Raw genomic sequence first — 16,266 nt, forward strand, 5'->3', positions numbered from 1 at the left:
CGCCTGCCTGCATACCACCCCCTGTCTGCCTACCACCACCTCCTGCCTGCATACCACCCCCTGCCTGCATACCACCCCCTGCCTGCATACCACCACCTCCTGCCTGCATACCACCTCCTGCCTGCATACAACTTCCTGCCTGCATACCACCCCCTGCCTGCACACCGCCCCCTGCCTGCATACCACCACCTCCTGCCTGCATACCACCTCCTGCCTGCATACAACTTCCTGCCTGCATACCACCCCCTGCTTGCACACCACCGCCTGCCTGCATACCACCCCCTGTCTGCCTACCACCACCTCCTGCCTGCATACCACCCCCTGCCTGCATACCACCCCCTGCCTGCCTACCACCACCTCCTGCCTGCATACCACCCCCTGCCTGCATACAACTTCCTGCCTGCATACCACCCCCTGCCTGCACACCACCCCCTGCCTGCATACCACCACTTCCTGTCTGCATACCACCCCCTACCTGCACACCACCTCCTGCCTGCATACCACCATGTCCTGCCTGCATACCAACACCTCCTGCCTGCATACCACCTCCTGCCTGCATACCACCACCTCCTGCCTGCATACCACCCCCTGCCTGCATACAACTTCCTGCCTGCATACCACCCCCTGCCTGCACACCACCCCATGTCTGCATACCACCACTTCCTGTCTGCATACCACCCCCTACCTGCACACCACCTCCTGCCTGCATACCACCACGTCCTGCCTGCATACCAACACCTCCTGCCTGCATACCACCTCCTGCCTGCATACCACCACCTCCTGCCTGCATACCACCCCCTGCTTGCACACCACCGCCTGCCTGCATACCACCCCCTGTCTGCCTACCACCACCTCCTGCCTGCATACCACCCCCTGCCTGCATACCACCCCCTGCCTGCATACCACCACCTCCTGCCTGCATACCACCTCCTGCCTGCATACAACTTCCTGCCTGCATACCACCCCCTGCCTGCACACCACCCCCTGCCTGCATACCACCACTTCCTGTCTGCATACCACCCCCTGCCTGCACACCACTCACTGCCTGCACACCACCTCCTGCCTGCATACCACCACGTCCTCCTTGCATACCAACACCTCCTGCCTGCATACCACCTCCTGCCTGCATACCAACACCTCCTGCCTGTATACCACCACCTGCCTGCATACCACCCCCTGCCTGTATACCCCCACCTCCTGCCTTCATACCACCTCCTGCCTGCATACCACCTCCTGCCTGCATACCACCACGTCCTGTCTGCATACCACCCCCTGCCTGCACACCACCTACTGCCTGCACACCACCTCCTGCCTGCATACCACCACCCCCTGCCTGCATACCAACACCTCCTGCCTGCATACCAACACCTCCTGCACACCACCCCCTGCCTGCATACCACCACCTCCTGCCTGCATACCACCTTCTGCCTGCATACAACTTCCTGCCTGCATACCACCCTGCTGAACATTCAGGTCATTTGCTACATACTGTTGCCAAAATTGACCTACATGCTCAGCTGACGGAGGGGGTTGTTAACAATATATTGAGCATATACACTACACACCAATTTTTTAATAAGGACCCATCTGTAACCCCGTAGGAAAATGTTTGTGATTGGCAGTTTGTGGAGGAGAGTCACAGTGAATCGCAGGTTTCTTAATACAGTATGTCATAGCGGCAGTATGGGTCGGTAGTTTCTGTATCTGAATCAGCCCCAATATACTGTAACGTTTTCAAAACCCTCTCTTCCCAATTGATTACATGCTGGAAGTATGAAGATCCTGGTCCCAATATTGGGGCTTTGCCAGGGCCGGTGGGGCGCTCCGGCGCTCACCTGCCCCCCCCGGGTGGGGTGCTGCAATTTGGCACACGGGGGGTTTGCCAGGGGAGGGGGGTATCGTGTGATGCGGCCAGTGCCGCTAAGTAACTGCGGAGGTGGGGAGGGGGAAACGGGTGATGCGGCGGCGGCTCGCTTCAGGGCGGGGGTGGGGTGGGGGGAGGGGAGTTGCGGCGGCTGCCGGCGCCACTCACCTCCATCCAGGGGGGGGAACCAGCTCCAAATGCCTACTTGGCATTGATGTCACATGACGTCAGTGCCCGCCCCCATTTTAACCATCCAATGATTTTTTTCCTCCGTACCGCCACATGCAAGTGCATGTGTAAGCGTTCACATCCACTCGCATGCTAGTGTGGGGATTCGCTCATAGGAGGGAGGGGGGGGGGCTTGCATTGGGCAGAACAACTTTTACCTGTTCACTAGGCAGTGAATATACCCTGCTTAGCAAGTGGGTCTGAATTAGGCCCACTGTTGCATAATCTCCATCAGCACAGCCAGCAGGAGGAGAGAGCTGAACCGAAGACAATTCTGATTTGTCTCCTGTTATGTATTTTATAATTGAATTGCTCTTTTGTAGGTCGTATCGTCCACACAATTAGCCATAGTGGGATCGTGCACATTACGAAAGGTAATTTTCCGCTACTTCTGTGCAGTAAAATCTTGACCAAACACCGCGGCGTGGGAGGAATCTGTCATTTAAATTGTAGCCCACTTATGATCTTCTGCTAATTCACAGAAAATATCATCATGAAGGGAGCGTTTCCCGAAAATTCATTTATTCAATAAATAGGTCTCTGGGAGAACATTTGCCGTTATTAGGTGGCTCTGTCTCAATTGGCGACCTGGACGGCGCAGAATGCAGGAACGGCAATCGTTTATTAGGAATAAAATATCCCCATTTAGTTGTTTTTATGGACACAGGTTTGCAGGAACGAGCATGCGCTGAGTATGTGTGTAATTATTTACAGGAACAGTATTCTCTTAGCTGCTGGAGATACTGAATAAGAAATGCAAATAAATTAAATAAAGTTTTGATTTTATTTGTTTCCCGAAGGCGCGGGTTCACGGACGATCTCAGAAGTTTTTTATAAAGCGGCAAAGCGTGCCAGGCAAAACCAGGCCATGTATGGATTGGGACAGTACGGATGGTGCAATGGTTAGCATTATTGACTCACATCGCTGAGGTCATGGGTTCGATTCCCACCATGGCCCTAACTGTGCGGAGTTTGTATATTCTCCCCATACTGGGTGGCATGGGTTTCCTCCGGGTACTCCGGTTTACTCCCACAATCCAAAAATATACCGGTAGGTTAAATGGCTTCCAACAAAATTAACCCTAGAATGTCTGTGTGCGCGTGTACATGTGGTAGGGAATATCCACTGGGGCAGGGACTGATGTGATTGTTCAAATATTCTCTGTATAGCGCTGCGGAATATGTGTGCGCTATATAAGAAACTGTTAGTAAATAAACTGTTAATAAATAAATATTAAATAAATATAAACGATTGCCACTTTGGTGTACCTATAAGATGTGCCATGCATACGGGATCCTAGGTACAGGGCAGTGGTGTAACAATGCCACAGCAGTCCAAGCGGTGGCAGGGGGAGGGGCTACCACAGAAGCACAGGGTGTCTGCAGATTCTCTGTGGGCTGGGTGTCCCCATGGAATCTTCTAAGAACAGATTTACAAAAATGGCCACCGCCTTAGTGGAGACAGGTCATACTGGAACACATGCTTGCCTGTAAGCAGGAAACCTCTGGCAAGGAATACTGTATGTAACCTCTGGCAACAAGCTTCTAACCCACAGGTCTTCAACCTGTGGCCCTCCAGATGTTGTGGAACTACATGTCCCAGCATGCCCTGGCAGTTTTGGCATGCTCTTATAGGAAAAAATGTGGCAATGCATGTTGGAACATGTAGTTTCACAGCATCTGGAGGGCCACCGGTTGAAGACCCATGTATCTAACCTCTGTCAATGAGCAAGAAACCCCTGACAATGAATTTGAAACCCCGGCAACAAGCATGTAGGTAACAAATTATAATTAGTGTATGGGTGCGGCAGACATTTTTGTGCAATGGAGATGTCTCTGGGAACAAAGCACAGGTGCCATGTTGTTATTTTACGGAGCCTGAAGCCCCTGTTCACTGTAGACCCCACCGTATAAGAATCAAAACTGTTTCAGACACAATAATTATAATTTCCTATCACCGCCAATAACACATTAAAGCTGGAATCTACCAAGATTAACATTCAATGACTGGGGTTCCGATTAAATGTGATCAATTTACTTTTAGGTTCAGAGGGCGGCTTGAGTAAGCTGCACTTACAGTAAGTGGAGAATGCTGGGGTGGGGCCTTACAGATCCCTCTCCTGATCAGTAGCCTATAGGCCAAGCTAACGGATGAAGCGCTAGATAGTGCCCAAGAGAACAATTTGAGTGTTGCACCGTTCAACCTCACACAGCTGCCGGCACTGACCACATGACTTTCATTTTGACACGCTTGTAACTAGCACCATGTAAAACTACATTTAATGGTTGTGTTATCTTTTATCTGTATCAATCATTTCTAAAACAAAAAAATAAACATTTTTAATCTGTATACGCAACTCTCTGTAAAAGTGACTCATTATCCCTTCAGAGATGAGAGCCTCAGAGACTTGGGCGGTGTAATACAGGTTAGACCGTTAGGGACCGCAAGTAATTATTTCAAATAGGCTCTTCTGTGACCTGCTGAAAAGAGCAGCTGGTCATAACTATTTCCTCAGCGGACATGTGTCCACAATATCCTCTCCTCGGATCCCCGTAGACCCGCCTGAGTACTGAATAGGCCCCGGGTGGCGTAAGGTGACATCATCTGCTGGAGTTTTTTTTTGCGACACATAGATATAAGTCACGTGCTAAAATATCCACTTCAGTTTCTAATAAATGTACCTGTAACATAGGAGACATCTTTATCTATATGAGTTTATTGAAAGTGCTCCGTCATACATAAATAATGGAGGCAGCCATTTTGTTGATTGGACTGAGCTGGCAAGAAAGAAGTAGGCAGCCATTACAGTACATTTAATAATACACGAATAACCTTTCACATCGCATCTAATTACAGGGTACAAGCCGGTTTGACCCGGTAATTAGTGCAATGTGAAAGGTTTTACCGTGTCCCGTAAATGGGTAGCAACACGGCAATACGAACCGGTAAAAAAGCAGAGTTCTTACCGGTTCTTTGCCGTGTTGCTTGGCGTTGTGAACGAGTGAAACGGGGGAGCGACCCGTTTCCCGTTCACACTCCCCCGCCCCCAATGTGGTGTCGACTCCCGGCCGCACCCCCAGATGATGTCAGCGAACCAGCAATAATACTGGTTTGCTGTGGGGATGTGAACATCCCAAAATGCAGGTTCGCGCCGGGACTGAACCGTTTCAAAGTCCCTGTGCGAACCTGCATTTTGCGATGTGAAAGCAGTAGTAGGTGTATATCCAAAGTGGCAATACAGATTAAAGTAAGTATCAAGGCAAGAAACTAGTGGAACTGAGTCCCTTAACTGATTGGTACATATCGTGTACATAGTCGCTACATAGTCTCAGCTTGGGGACTTGTAACTGAGTTGTGTGCTTACAGATAGCCTTTTTGCGACAACCTAACAACATTGTATTTATTTGTTGATATACTTGGCAAATCTGCCTAAAGCTGTGTACACACGGTGCAATATTGATGGCAATATGGTCGCTGAGCGACCATATTGCCAATGATTTGTTTGTGCTGCAGCAATAAATTGCCGGGTGCGCGCTCCCGTGTTCAGCCTCCTAATGGTCTCTGCTCCTGCAATCAGCTGTTTCCCTTTGCGGCTCCCCGGCAGATTCTCCTGTTCATCAGAGACCATCTCTGGTCGCTGAGGAAAATACGACACTGAGCAATATATTGCACCATGTGTACACACCTGTACTGAGAATTGTCACTTGACAACTTGCAGACTCAGGCTACTGTGTAATATATATATATATATATATATATATATATATATATATATATATATATATATATATTATAATGTCTAATTTTTTTTTTTTTTTATCATCACCAATCATAGCGTGATTACATTTGTCTCACTTCATTACTGTATGTTCGTATGTTTTTGTCTTTATGTTTATATGTGTGTGCAACTATTTTAATTGAATAATATTAAAAGCCATGTTTTAATTAATCCATCCATTCAAATCAAGGGACCAGTGGCGTAACTATAAATGTAGCTCCCCCCTGCCAAAAATTGTGGTGCCCCTCCCTGTCCCTCCTCCCAAAGCCCCCCCCCCCCTCTCCCCCTTCTTTAGTAAAACATGACAATGGTGCAGACTGGTTATCTGGGCCACTGTCCACCACCATGTATAGTACTGGAGTGACTTGCACCCGTGCAACGTAACAGGTAGGACATCCCGTCCGCGGCACTGACATACTGTAGGCATCCGTCACCAGGGGATACTAGCGGAAGTGTGTGCTGGTAATGACACGACCGCCCCCAGGTGCAGAGGAGGCGAGGAGACTGGGGAGGGGGGTGGTCTGTCACTTACGGTTCATAGCTACAGTACACAACCACCGTTGCCCACTACTACTGAGTGACAGCAAACTGTGTATTTGTACAGGACAGCAGGTATTTTTCAGTGCACCCCAAGACAGCTGTCTCCCCCAAGCCACAGCTGGGGCTGCCACACCATAGTAACACCTCTGCAAGGGGCCCAGTTCCACTAGTTTCTTGCCTTGATACTTACCTTAATCTGAGACTGTAATGCCACTTTGGATACACGCCTTGGTGTATTAATTATCTACAGTACGTCATTTCAACTACTGTATACATTTATTACAGTGTATGTCTTTTTTTCTAAACAAGAGTGCCCCAACAAAAAAGAGAGTGCTTTTTCTCCCACCCAGCTATACCTACCTTGACTCTCTGGGGTGCACCTCCACTACAGTTATTTTGTGTAAGGATCTTTTTATAGAATACTCTATAACAGTGGATTCTCAATACTACGTTGTTATATAAATCATATACCTGTGCACTGGTCTTATTTTCAAGTACCCTCAAACGGTCTGCAGTGTACCTGCCAGGGTTCAAGTACCCCAGGCTGGGAATCGCTGTCATAGAACATCAGTGAATGCCACATAGCGTGACCACCATATAATACAGAAAACACCAGTGGCTGCCATATAGTAGACAGAGAGCATCAGTATTTGCATTTTAATGTCACAGTATCATTGCCTACCGTATAATACAAATAAGACCAATATAAAAATGCAAATGAGAAATAGTGCCCGTCATGCAATACAGAGAGTATTTTTAATTGCCTTACAATATAATTTACTCATCAATAATTAACCCCTCCTACAGAATGATTAAATACTTATGCACCATCATAGCAACCCCATTCAATGTCATTATTATAATTAACCTCTTTACAACAATTACCTTCATAATCCCCATTTACTAATCCTAACATAAAATGATTCCAATACCCTAATTACATTCATGTACAGTATGTTTGTCTTCATTAACCCCAATAAAGCTTTAGGGGGTGATTCTTTAAACTAAAAATGTGGTAAAAACCCCGTTATCTGGGAATTTACCGGATTTTGGGATGCATCTCCCGCCGGGTTACCCCGGCGGGGGGCATCGCCAGAAAAATCTGGCGATGCCCCATAGAAGCCTATGGGCTTCTAACGTGACCCCCTGCCGCACGCACCAACCCACCGCCGTCCTGCACTGGACCCCCCCCCCCCTCCCCTCACCTATGTCCGGGCAGCACAGAGCTGTGACCTCCTCCTCCCTGCACTATCATCCTCTTCCGGGTGCAGGGAGGAGGAGAGCCCGGCGCAGCAGCAGCAGCACAGTGCCGGGTAAGGGAGGGAGGGGGAAGCCGCCGGGTCCCAATGGGACCTGCTGACTCACCGCAAAGGACAGCTCTTAATGCAAGAGCTGTCCTTTGCCATAATTATTGCATATGTTACAGCATATGCGATAATTATGTATGCGGTAGCCGGCAATAGGAGGCGGTAAGGGCGCGCGGATGTTAGAGCACCCCCCCCTTAAACCCTTACCCCCTTATTCTTAGTATTATCTACCATAAATTATACCCACCCCCTATACTGTTACTTATTTGTTGGTGATGTCATATGTTCCTTTGATTGCAGGTACACATTGGTCAGAAAGGGCGAGATGTACTAAGCCCTAAAGCTAAAAACCAGCCAATCAGCTTGTACCTGTCATTTTTCAAACCCAGCCAGTAACATGGCAGGTAGGAAATGATTGGCTGGTGGTTTATCATGTGCCATTTTATCACTTTTCAAGCTTAGTACATCTGGCCCAAAGCAAAAGACAGTCAGGTAAGTCCCTTCAAGGTTGGGAAGAGGAGGGGCCTTGCAGATACAGTGGAGGCAGCAGTTGGGGATAACTTCTGGTGGAATGGTGACTGCAAACATAGGCCCATGTGCACCAAACAGTACGTTCCCCAGCTGTACATCTTGGAGCTATGCTTGAATGTTCCCCCCACAAGCTGCAAAATATATATTACTTATGTGCAACAATTGTCGGTTTGCTTTGGATAAACTGGTTATCAGGTGGTTAATGTGACTCATTTCTAGGTATAACCGGTACTTCCTCATCATTGCGGCCACCGCTACACAAGTTACGTTCGCCGCTACTTAATCACTACGTAAGGATTTTCATTGAGAAAGTGCCCCACCCTCCTGTGTCCACGCCCCCATCTATTTTGGTCATTTGTAAAGTTTTGGCGAGCAGACAATGGTGCTACTCAAGTTCTGCAGTGTAAGCGGTGGCCGCAAAGATGAGGAAGTACCGTATAACCTTATTAATAACAATGTTCATGTGCTTATGTCCAGGATACCAAGGCCCAGGCGGCACGATACCAGGGTACAGAGTTACAGAATACAATGATATAATCTCGGCGTAGAGCGTTACAGATGTCTGAACTTTTAGTCCAATCATTGCTCTGCCACTTCGTTCACTCTCCTTATAAATTATTCTCATTTATAAAACAAACATTTGATCGTTAAAAGAATCCTGTTGTGCCCAATTTTTATTACCTTTGCAACCCCTCCCTCTATTTTATTTTTTTGATTCCGTGTCTCACGGACAATTCAAAAGAGCCGAATAACACTTCGACAGGATTCACGGCGTCACGACTTTGAATATCATTAAGACCCGGTGAGCTCTGCACCTCGCCGGTTCTTAATCAGTACAGGCTGATGGGCTTTGTGACATTTTAGGGACCGTCAACGTGTTCTGTGGTTAATCAGCAAGGGATGGTGTCAAACGAGCAGCTTTGATCAACATGGGTTGGTGGAGACTGTCTGTGGTGACACTTTTTAGGGGCCATGAATAGATAATGGTACTAAGGGAGAGAGATATGTGTCACCCCATCGGCTTTGATCATCCAGGTAAGATCTGAAGCACATGTTTCATTCTTTAATAAATTGATGGGTTTGTGAGCGCCAGCTTCCCCTCCGCTGTTTATATCAAAAGAAGGGGGAGAGAGAAAAAAAAAAAAAAAAGAAATATATGAAAAATAATTACTTAAGAACAAGCAGTAAGAACAAGATGTAAGTGGTTTCAGGCGGTGTGTCAATAGAGTGTAACAGCGGCAGTTCATGCACATTAACGCGATATATAAATTTCATTTTCTATTGCTTCCAAAGAGTGGAGTCCTTCCATAAACTTGCTTTCTTTGAAGTGTTTGAATAATGTTCAGGGAAAACAAACAGACTTGACACAGCTAAGGAAGGTACGGCCTTACGGGGGAGGCACGATTCGCATAGAGGAACAGTAAACTAAGTAATGGCAGAACGGCTGTAAGGGGGTTCGTCGCAGAAGGAGAAATTGTCTACGGAAAACCTGCAGTATCGGAATGTTTGATACTGAGGGAAGGATGTTTCCAACCTCGGATAGGGCCAGATGTACTTGAAGCTTGAAAAGTGATAAAATAGAGAGTGAGAAACTGCCAGCCAATCAGCTCCTAACTGCCATGTCACAGGCTGTGTTTGAAAAATGGCAGATAGGAGCTACTGAAGTGTCTTACCTATGTGCTTGTTTACAGGGGTTATGTGCTCATTGTCAGGGGTTTGTGCTTGTTGCCAGGGGATAGATGTCTTGTTTATCTATGCTTGCTGTAGGGGGGTTTTCTGCTCGTTCTCAGGGGGTACATGCTTGATGCCTGAAGGTGGAGGTGCGGTGGGGGGGGTTTGAATTCTTAGTTGCCAGGGGGGTTACATGCTTGTTGCCAGGCAGGTTACATGCTCATTGCCAGGGGGTTACTGCTCAGAATGCAAAAGTAATATGCTTTGCCTGGTCTATTAGGACCTCTACCGCCATTTTTGGGAGGCTGTTTTTGCAGATTCCATACTGTGCACCTGAAATCTGCAGAGACCTTTTTTCTACATCAAACCTGTCCATGTTGACTATTTGGTATCGACCTAGCGACTGGCAAACCCTTATACTTATACCATAAGTGCAGCAGGTATAGTCCATGGGTGTTTCTATGGTCCAGCGCCGTAATAGCCCTGTCTGCCCCCGGCCCTCCCTCACCGCAAAAAACTGCCTGGTGAGTGTTTAACTCGCCAAAGCCGTTCATTGCAGGGCTCTGCATATGCACACGGGGGGCATCGCCATAAAAATCTGGTGATGCCCCTTAGTAGCCTATGGGCCTCTAACGCGACCCCCCGCTGCCCCGCACCGACCCCCCCACCACCTGTGTCCGGGCAGCACAGAGCTGTGCTGCCCGGACCTGTGACCTCCTCCTCCCTGCACTGTACATCCTCTTCCGGGTGCAGGGAGGAGAAGAGCCAGCCCCCCCTGCAGCAGCAGCATCCAGGCCGGGTAAGAGAGGGAGCCGCCGGGACCCGCCGCTCATTGCCGGGTCACCGCAAAAGACAGCTGTCTTTTGTCATAATTATCGCATATGTTAGATCATATGCGATAAATATGTTTGTGGAAGGTGGCGGGAAGGGGGCGCGGATTTTAGAGCATCCCCCCCAGAGGCTGATTGGTTGGTGCAGGCCATTTTTTAAACACAGCCTGTAACATGGCAGCGATGAGCTAAGTGGTTGGTGCATTATCTCTCCCCAAGCTTTAATAAATCTACTCTTTGATCCGTCTTGAGATACCACCTGTGCCATAATAGACTCTGCACATCCGTAGTCAGTAGCATTAAACCGGATGCACTGCATTGGATTGATCACATCATAGTGAGTATTGATTACATCACAGTGAGTATTGATCACATCACAGTGAGTATCTGACAGCGGCTCTGGAAAGAAATCAAGGTGGGGTCCGGTACACCTCTAAATGCCATTTCTACATTAGAAAGACCCTCATTGTTATTACCAGATAATTCTTTTTAAACTAATCCTCTTTCTCAGAAGCTGTAGAGATGTTTTACACTGTTCCAATACAAACTAAGTGCTGTAGGTCATACCTTCAGGATTCCCACAATACATCAGCAGCCTGCTGTATTAACAGGGATGGGTGCTCCTCTTCACGATGCTGGCATTGTTCAAGATACAAAGGGGGTGATTCTGATTGACCCAAAAAGCAGCTTAAACACACAACTTTGCATGTCCTTAAAACACTGCCCGGCGCCTGCATGAATGTCTGCCACCCCCTCGCATGCCAACTACCCTGCATGAACGTGAATAGATGTTTAGCATAAACATCCATTCGCAGCCTTGTGTGTGGGGGCAAAATCATTTGATGGTCGACAGGGATCGTTTCAACTATAATCACCCCAGGGCCGGAGCGCCCCAGGCGAGGGGGGCGCCGCGCCGCTACAGGAGTGGGGAGGGGGGTTTGATGCGGTCGCTCCATAGGGGGGGGGGGGGGGGTTGGGTTGCCAGGTGCGATGACAGCCACTCACCTCCATCAAGGTGGGGGTCCCTGCTCCCGACTACCGCCTTCCAGTCACCGGCACCCTAGGCAAATGCCTAATGCTGCCTAGTGGTGGTGCCGGCCCTGAATCACCCGCAAAATCCCTACTTCGCATGCATGATAGCCATTTTGCCATCGATTTTTACTGCGGCTGCAGCTCCAAGGCGGATCTCTGGAGAGGTAGGTACAGTAATAAAACAAGGGTGCAGTGCACACCAATAGAAACTCTGCTAGCAGGGACAAAACCATGTAGAAACCAATAAGTGTAAGAGTGGGGTGCATGGCTGCACCTACATGTAATACTACATACAGTATGTGAATTCAAAAAGGCAGCCACCTCAGTGTGACACAGATAGAATATGCAAACCAGCACGTAACAGTATCTGCATAGAATAACATACCGTGGGGCAAAAAAGTATTTGGACAGCCACAGATTGTGCGAGTTGACCTACTTAAAAAGAGAGAGGTCTGTAATTTCCATCAAAGGTACACTTCAACTGTGAGAGACAGCATGGGTGTAAGTACAATAGGTGCAAGGGGTGCAACTGCTATGGGGCCCAAAGCTGAAGGGGTGCCAGACTGGGTCCCGACAGTCGGGATCCCGACAGGCACTCACCCGACGTTGGGATCCCGACTGTCAAAACACCGACAGCCGGGTTCCCGACGGCCACCCGCTATTTTCCCTCGTGGGAGAATAGAATAGGTGGCGAGCGTAGCGAGCCACCGTGCCCGCAAGGGGCTTAGTTGCGCTAGCCATGCTGTCTGGTCCCGAAGTAGGGATAATGACTGTTGGGATCCCGACTCTTGGACCCCTATACCACTCCCAGCTGAAGGGGGCCCATCTTTACTGTCTAAGTAATATGTTTTACATACATTTATCACTATCAGTCGCTAAATAGGGGGCCTTTACAAACTTTTGCTATGGGGCCTACGAATATCTATTTACACCCCTGTAGAATGTGTGTGTGTGTGTAAAGGGGGGGGGGGGGTTAAACACAATACTTTGTAATATAACCTTGGTTGGCAATTACAGAGGTCAAACGTTTCCTGTAGTTCCTGACCAGTTTTGCACACACTGTAGCCGGCATTTTGGCCCACTCTTCCATGCAGATCTTCTCTAGATATGTCATGTTTTGAGGCTGTCGCTGGGCAACACAGACTTTCAACTCCCTCCACTGGCCAGGACACTCTAGGACCTTGAAATGCTTCTTATGGAGCCACTCCTTAGTTGCCCAGGCAGTGTGTTTGGGGTCATTGTCATGCTGGAAGACCCAGCCACGTTCCATCTTCAATGGTCTTACTGAGAGCAGGAGATTTTTGGCCAAAATCTCAAAATACATGGCCCCATTCATCCTCTTCTTAATATGGATCAGTCATCCTGCCCCTTTGCAGAAAAGCAGCCCCAAAGCAGGATGTTTCCAGCCCCATGCTTTACAGTGGCTATGGTGTTTTTGGGATGCCACTCATCATTCTTCTCCCTCCAAACACGACAAGTTCTATTTTTCTCTCATCTGACCACATGCCATTCTCCCAATCCTCCTCTGGATCATCCAGATGGTCACTGGCAAACTTTAGCCAGGCCTGGACATGTGCTGGCTTAAGCAGGAGGACCTTTCGGGCGCTGAATTATTTGACTCCATGACGACGTAGTGTGTTACTAATGGTAACCTTTGTGACTGTGGTCCCAGCTCTCTTGAGGTCATTGACCAAGTCCCCCATGTAGTTCTGGGCTGATCCCTCACCGTTCTCAAGATCATTGATACCCCACAAGGTGAGATCTTGCATGGAGCCCAGGTCGAGGGCGATTGTCAGTGATCTTGTATTTCTCTTCATGCTTCCATATTGTCGAGCAGCTCGTCCCAGCCTTGTGCGGCTCTTAAATTTTGTCCCTGGTGTCCTTAGACTGCGCATGTGCAGGCCTCATGCAAAATGGCTCCTGCGCCACGTTACCAGGGACATCTCTATTGTCCAGACGCAAATCACTGGAAAATGGCCATGTCGGCCATTTTCCCAGTGATATCTGCAGTGGTGCAGCCAGCACCAGGCCAACGGAGAGGAGAGTATAGTCAAACAGATAGTATGTTGTATTTGGCCTCCTTGGACCCAGTGGCCTTTCTGCACTGCACACCTTGCACCCATTTTAAATAGTATACGCCATCGACAGACAGTATATACTGTACATACTGCATGCATTTCTCTGCTTCTCAAGAAGACAATCTCAATTAGCATACATTACCTGATTTGCATGAACATGTTACATGCACAAATCCTGGTGCGACATTTTGTTCACACTCCTTAGTGCGAGAAAATGCACCAATAAGAGGCTGCATACATTATAATATATCCAGGGGCTCTGCATAATATGTATACAAATAGACCAGAATGCTCATTTGTGACAGCCGAGAACGTGTGTTTTTCTCATAGTTGTAAAGATGCCGCACAATTGTGTAACCTGGGATTGATAATACCACAGGAAGTGGCACGGCCCGCGCTGGGCTGCTGTCTGCTGTGGAGCTGGCGAGGAAAGCAAGAGTTTGTTACTATTGTCTATCGTAATGAAGCATATTTAAGCGGGAAACGTAATTGCTTTAATAAGCTCAGAGGTGCCCAGTTTGTTAGCAGTAAAAAAATAGTTACACTATTGCACTGCACTCATGATAAATGTGCCCCAGTCCTAAAAATGAATATTCAGTTTCCTTCTGTGACACAAGATGGCCGACACACACACCCCTTCCTCTCAGTCTAAGCAGACAACGTTCTTAAATATTAATGTTGGAAAAGCCATTGGAATAATTATCTGCCGGTCACAGATCATGAGGAAAGCTGTGAGGATGAAATAGCGCCCTCAGTATTTGCAACATGGCCGCAGCCTGGCTATTATTTCCCCCCAGAACTGGGCACCGCTCAATTTACCTCAGGAATTACAAAGTACTTTAATCAACAGAATTTCGCCGCGCATTTTCCATACACACAACAGCTGTTTCCCAGTTCCGTTGACGGCGGTGGCCAGTACATATCTCTAGAGCTCACCAATGCGGCTGCTCTTTTCCATGGCCCTATTCAGTGCTTATTCCCAGGGGAATAAAAGACTTCATTGTGTGACCTCCTCCATGCACTCGGCCGCTTTAGCTTAAGGCTACGAACCTGAGACTGCTGCCAAACCAAAGCCTCTCAGATGAGAGCACAAAATGTGCTATTGCAGCTCCATTAGGCACACGGAGCGCTCAGGATACAGACTGACTCTCCGGCAGGATGACATTATAATGTTACACGCTGCCTGACACCTTTATTCCTTGAAATGCGGACACTTGTGAGCCAATATATCACTGTGTTGCTGGGTGCATCGTCCGAGTCATAGATACACATGTCCCCTATCCACCCCATAACCCACCGGAGTCCCATCCCATTGTTATCTGTGTTACAGTGATTATCATGTCACTGTAGGAATACACTGAAGGTCCATAGGCCTTAGGATCGACATATGGAAAAGGTCAACATGCCTTTAGGTCGACACAAGAATTAGGTCGACATTGGGAAGATCGACAGTCAAAAGGGGCTTTCACTTTTTTTTTTGTTCCGAATGCTGACATTCAGGACAAATTCAGGACAAATAAGGACAAACATTCAGGACAAATAACTTAGGCCCTTATTCTGATCGGTGCGGATATTCCCGCTTGCGTACGGGCCGCCGATGTTTATCTTCTGCGCATGTGCAGAGGTCACTCTGCGCATGTGCAGGCGATTTCGCCGCAAGGATTCTCTATACGCCGCACAGGGGGCGTAGAGGGGCGTGAGGGGCTACTTATCCTCATTACCCTATGCATACGCCCCGCGTTTCATGGGCGTTCCCATGCAAACGCGGGGCGTATGCATGGTAATGAGGCCGTGACGCATGTGTAGGGGGCGGGCATCTGACATCGCCGGATGTCAGCTGCCCGCCCCCATACAAGATTTCACACGGACAAGTGTCCGTGTGGTCTTGTGTTGCGGGACCTGGTGGAGCGTGCGGCCCTGCATTCGATGTTCGGCGACCATCGAATGCAGGGGCTGCTCCCACCATGGAGGAGGCGTATCCCCGTCCAATTTCATGCGGATCGCCACATATCCGCGTACGGACGGCCGTGGCGATCCGTATGGAAGGCGGGGATTCGCCTGCACGGTCGGCTCCGGCCGCACCAACCAGAATAAGGGCCAAAAATATCTATCTTATACTGTACTTGCCTACCCTCTCGGAATGGCTCCCGTAGGCGCGGGTCAAATGCCGGTATATGCGGCTCTTCGGGGAGGAGGCGGGGCAAAAATGACAAAATTGTGTAATTTTAGCTCCTCCCCATCCCAGAAGAGCCACAAATATCTGTCTGTCTGTCTGTCTATTTGTCTGTCTGTCTATCTACCTACCTACCTACACATCCCAGTGGCGTAACTAGATACAAGTGGGCCACAAAGCAAAATATTGTAAGGGCCCCGATTTATCACCTAATGCTGAAAAATGGATACAAC

The sequence above is a fragment of the Crinia signifera genome, chromosome 12 (assembly GCF_055691185.1).
Source record: "Crinia signifera chromosome 12, ASM5569118v1, whole genome shotgun sequence".
NCBI lineage: Eukaryota > Metazoa > Chordata > Amphibia > Anura > Myobatrachidae > Crinia > Crinia signifera.